Source organism: Sabethes cyaneus, chromosome 3 (assembly GCF_943734655.1).
Source record: "Sabethes cyaneus chromosome 3, idSabCyanKW18_F2, whole genome shotgun sequence".
Lineage (NCBI taxonomy): Eukaryota > Metazoa > Arthropoda > Insecta > Diptera > Culicidae > Sabethes > Sabethes cyaneus.
This window is the reverse complement of record NC_071355.1, coordinates 685,854-691,853: the sequence shown is the minus strand read 5'-3', so window position 1 is coordinate 691,853 and position 6,000 is coordinate 685,854.

Genomic DNA, 6,000 nt, shown 5'->3' with positions numbered 1-6,000 from the left:
GTGCTGCCAGCATGCACAAAAAAAATTGGACACTTTCTTCGAAAATCCAAATGCTTCTTATCGATAGAGCAGTAAACAACTCAAAATCAAACATTCGACCGTATCCCAAGTAATCAGACTTTCAAGAAGCATCAGACTAGCAAGCAGAAGGATGGTAGCGACAGGAAACACGGCACCACAGGTGCAAAGTATGCCAGGATGGTAGCTGCCACCTGCCACCTGATATAGGTATATTATCAAGGAAGGTAAAAATGTAATGACCGTGTAAAATCTTTTATGCTTTATTGAAACATTGTTGTTGCTGAACCCACTGTGCAACGATCATCAGCTTAACTGATGATCGCGAGAAGGTAACTCATTCTCGATTGATTTATTTAATTTACTCAGTCAATCTCGGAGATAGGAGAATTTTCGAAGATAGGAGAATAAGGACAGTAGATATCAGCATCTGATAGCTCTGATAACTGATAACCTGGATTAGTGCAGTGAGTTGCCTCTAAGTACGCATATAAAGCAGTTGCAATATATTCTCCTCGTAATAAACGTGTTATTCGTTCTAAAAGCGTCGGTCTGCTCCGTGCAGCGAAAGAAAAGCTCCTCCACTGTGCGTCGGGAACATTACCCCTAGAACCAGTGCGCGAAGATCGAGGACGGAATTTACAGACCGATTGACTCATTTTACGTCATCCACAGATCGTTTGCGAGACAACGAATTTTCAACAACGTATTCTTCTTTTATACATTCTCAGGAACTGAAAATCTAGAGGTGGCAATTGGTCTGGTAGTTTCCATCATTCATCACAATACAGAACAATTTTGTGAACAGCTTCCTTCCGCGAGTTTTGGCTACCGTGTTCTGTTTGTCACTCCAGTTCGGTGCCATCCGAACTTTGAACACGTATAGTCCATAACGTGTCTTTGTTTTTCGCACAAAATAATCTTTTTAACCGAAATTTAACCTGTTTTGGCCACATCCTGAATTAAAATGTTGGGTTGTGCTTGAATGCGCAATTATCAAGCTGGCATTCGTCGGGTCCGCGGTGCCGCGTTTCCTACCGCTGTCATCATTCCGTTTGGTAGTCTGATGTTTCTTGAACGTCTAATTACTACGGGATACGGTTAAGTTTTCGATTCTGAGCTGTCTACTGCTCCGTTGATGAGAAGCATTTGGCTTTTCGAAGAAAGTACCCAAAGTTTTTTTGCGTACATTCTCTTGTTCCAAAGATATCACTCTAATCTCTTTATCTATCTAGGTAAAAAGTAAAGTAAAAAGCTACTAAATAATCAGTCTGTCCAGTTTTTTCGAATAGAGTTTTCAAAATACCCACAACTCAAAAGCGAAAAGGTGTTTTCGGACAAGTTGTAGGAAATTAAATGTAGTAATTAGAAATTGTATAGAAACAGTGGAGCAACTGGAGTAACACACGGAAAAGACGTGGTTAACATAAAAAATTAAAATAAATCCAGATTTTTCTACGAATATCTTCAAAACGGCTGCATTTAGAAAAATAATTATTATAACCAATTTTGTTGTAAATGACATAAAGAATTGTTATTTGTACTACAAATTCATATATTACTTGAAAAATCCCAAGTTGAAAAAAATCATGAAAGTCGTTGTTCTACGAAGTCCGTCCATGAAAGTTGCTCCATCAGAATAACTTTTAAAAGATTGCAAATTACTTCCACTTTTTCTAAAAAAAATTAAATTGGTAAAAGTAGGGTAGTTGAGTCATATGCATATGGATAATGCATATTTTCGTCACCGTAGCATTTTAGATAAAACAATTACATTCATTATATAAAACAGGTTTTTAGTAGTATTGGTAGTTAGACTACACCATTTAAAATTAAAGCATTATTTGCTAAAGCGCAAATTTTCCACAATCTAACGCGCAGTTGGAGCGCACAATTATAGGCGCTCATCTATAGTTTTGCTACGATGTTTTTTCACTTAGCAACCTAGCAATGTATATGGCATAACACAATTAAAGGAACATCAAACTTAATTAAGGAAACATTAGCGCAACTGTTGGTACAATATAATTGAATCGGAAAATTCATGTTTTCTTTATAAAGCTTCTCGTACAACGAAAGCAATTGTCTTGTCTTGTGACAAATACCTTGTATTTGATAAATTTATATCCCACAAGCATTAATTGAAGCATATACCTCAATAAACAAGCAAAATGAAGGTATATTGTGCTTAGTGGCGCAACTAATGGATCATCTACCCTAGTATATTTTTGATATTTTGATTTTAAGTTTTATTTTCAAATTTTTGAAAAATAGGTAAAATATTTTTTTCAGTGCATATTTTTTTCATATTCAGTAATCATTTTTCTACAACTTTTACTTAGACATATTTTTTGTAAAATCGATAGTTTTCGAGATACAATCTTTCAAACATCCCAAGCAATGTCTATGGATCTATAGCTTGCTAAGCAGCTTTACTTGTGATTAACCGAAGTTGCCTTAAGTTCGCTGCATAGAGCGCTAAGCAGCTTCTAAAGGAACTTTGGCAAAAGTTTATAAAACAGCACTTTTAGCTCTATTTTTATACTTTTCTATTTTCTTCCTCCGCCTCCTCCTAACTTTTGTAAAGTCGGTTGCGTCGGTCATGCGATTAAGATAGACCATATAAAAAAGCCTAACTAACATCGACCGCTGCTGGATTTGAACCCGAGCGTTCCGCGTTGCAAGCCTATCCTAATGCATTGCACCATCTCTGACGCCGCTAGTGACATGAATTTTGCCGATGAGTTGTTATTAAGTGTAAGTTCGTTTCGGGGCTGTGATAAATGAGAAATTAACACATCGAGTAAAAACGATGCAAATCGCATATTCCAGCAACGGAGCAGTGGTATGCGTCTAAGTCACCGAAAAGAAGTACTCGAGTTCAAATTCCCGAGATTTTGGTTGGTGGTGTGTGGTAAGTTACAATAAATTAATATGCAAAAAAAACAGTCGGTTATTAACCGAAATTAAATGCCTTAGTTAATGAGAAATGTCATGAATCTGCAAAACAGGAAGAAGTGGGAAAATATTCCCCCAATCTTTTTTTATTTCTAAAATTATTGGAGTTTCTTTTTGGGCTGAACAGTGTTCTATATAGCGACTTAAGTATATTTTTTGCGAACTTTCTAGTTCTGAAGTTACTTTGTATTCCCTTCGAAGTTTATATATCAAATACGAACTTGAAAGTACGGTTAATTATTTAAAAATGAAGTTGAATAGAGTTCTATTCATGATCGTTTCGTTGGCTGATTAAGCCAAAAAATCCCCTTTTATCGGAACTTTCAGTTACTTGGGACTTTAAACAATAAAGTTTTGTTTGTTCTCAAAATTTTGAAAGAAATACCAAACTTTTGAACAAAATTTGGGTTGAATAGAATGATGTAGCCAGACTGGGGCACTCTTCAAAATTTAATGTGAAGCAACATAATTTCTAAAACCCAGATTCCGCAATTTTTATTGTAATCAGCCACTATTTTTGCTGATTAGTAAATTAATTGCGTAAAAATAGTTCCAGTTTCAAGTCAAATTTCAAGCCCAGTTATAAATTAAATCTCAAACCCAAGCCAAAGCTTAATTTTAAGTCCATATTCGATTTCATGTCCAATTTCCCCAGTGATTTCAGTTCCAATTTTGAGTCTAATTTCAAACCCAATTCCAAATACAATTTCGAAAACAGTTTCAATTCCTAATACTGATGATAGTTCCATTCCTTTCCACGTTTGCTCTTCGTATTGCACCTTCTACGGCGATGTTGAATAGCAGGTTGGAGAGTCCAACGTCACGAAAGTGGCTGAGGTCTCACCCGCTATTCTATAGCATGATTTGAACCCATCCAGCGGTGCACGAATCAGCGTAACTAGTTTCGTCGAAAAACCATGTGCTAGCATTATCTACCACAGCTCATTTCGTTTGACTGAATCGTACGCCGCCTTAAAGTTCACAAACAGATGATATGTTTGCAAATTGTATTCCCGGAACTTGTCTACTAACTGACGCAGGGTAAACATCTGATCTGTCGTGGAGCGACCCTCACGAAAACCAGCTTGGTACTCTCCGACGAAGGACTCCGCTAACGGTCTCAGTCCACAGAACAGGATACGGGAGAGCACCTTGTAGGCAGAACTGAGCAATGTAATTCCTCGATAGTTTTTTACACTCGAGTCGATGTCCCTCTTTAAACATTGGGCAAATAAGGCCATCCAACCACTCCGCTGGCGTTTGTTCTTCCTTCCAGATCCCAATGATGATCCGGTGGATTGCTTTGTTCAGCCGGGATATCGTCCTTCCCAGCAGCCTTACCGTTTTTCAGCTCACTGCCCAAGTAACCAAAAGTTAAAAAAAAAGATTTTTTGGCTTGATCAGCCAACGAAATGATCATGAATAGAATTCTATTCAGCCTAATTTTTAAGTAACTAACCGTACTTTCAAGTTCGTATTTGATGATTACACCTCGAAAGGAATGCAATGCAGCTTCTAACAGAACTAGAAAGTTCGCAAAAAGTTCACTTAAGTCGCTATATAGAACACTGTTTCTCATTTACAACCGTCCCAAAACGAACTTACGCTCAAGTGCAACTCATTGGCGTAATTCACATCACTTGTGGCGTCAGAGATGACGCAATGCATCAGGATAGGCTTTACGGTAATTACTTACAAGTGAAGTTGCTTAGTAAGCTATATATCTATAGACATAAAGCGTGTTAACCTTCCTTAGACACCATTTCACAAACTCTTGGTTACTTTCAAGTTGCATGTTGAACTTTCAAGTTGCATGTTGAACTTTCAAGTTGCTACAAAGATTACAGATATTTTATTGAGAATGATGTTTAGTTTAAAAATATAGCGTTTTTTTTTTTTGTTCAGCAAGAAAGTTCTGCGGAACTAAATTTGAACCAAATAGGAACTTCCAAGTTCGTTCCTTAAGTAAAAATCGAACTTTCGGTTGCTTGGGGGATTGTCTTCTTAACCTCCTCCTGTGTTGGCGGCTCCACAGCTTGGCCATCGGTTACAATTCTTATCCTGTCCCTGCTGATCTCCGCGTTTACCTCTCCATTCAACAGTATCCGGAAGTGCTCCTTCCACCTGGCTGCTACCGACTTTTGTCAGTAAGCAGGTTGCCAGCACTATGATTGCTTATCACAGGCATGGCAAAATTCCTGCCTCTCACCGTTTTGTAGAAACTACGTGTGTCGTTGCTGTTTTGACGCGTTGCCGCAGTGAGCGTGCGACTCCTGGCCTGGTTTTTTTCATCTGTCACTCTTTGGCATTAGGCATCAGACCAGCCGTTACACTGTTTTCCACGCGTGGTGCCTACCACCTTTCTCGCAGCTATTTCGATGGCACCATGGATGTTTCTCCACAGGCCATTTATATCTTCTCCTTCTACTTGCTGTTCTGCGAATCGTTGATCAAGCTTCCTGGCGTATCAGATTTTTACGTCATGTTTTGGGCTCTCTCCTTATGTCCTCTCGAGCCTATCATAGAACTCCTCCTTAGCATCATCAGATTTATCATATGTAGGTGCGTTTGATTAGACTGTAGTTGAAGAATTTGCCCTTAATTCTCAACCCACATATACGGTCATCTAGGGGCCTCCACCGGATAACTAATTGCATTTGCTTTCCCAACACTACGAAAGCGACACCATATTCTGCTTTTCTACTGCCACTGTGGTAGATGTGGTACTTGAAAGAAGTGCCTGCAGTAGGATCTACTGCACGGAACTCCCTTTCTCCGGAATTTGGCCATCTAACTTCCTGTATAGCAGCAATCTCCACTACGACTTGATGCAGCTCTCGAGCAAGCAAGCCGGCTCGTGCCGGTTCATGGAGAGTTCGAACATCCCAGGTACCAAGTTTCTAATCTTTATCCATTGCACGTTTCCTTGTTCCTTGCCGTGTCCTATATCGATTGTTCCGTCCTATATTTCCTTCTTCATTGTTTGTAGTAGGTGAGAGTTTCGGTATACTACCTTACCGGGGT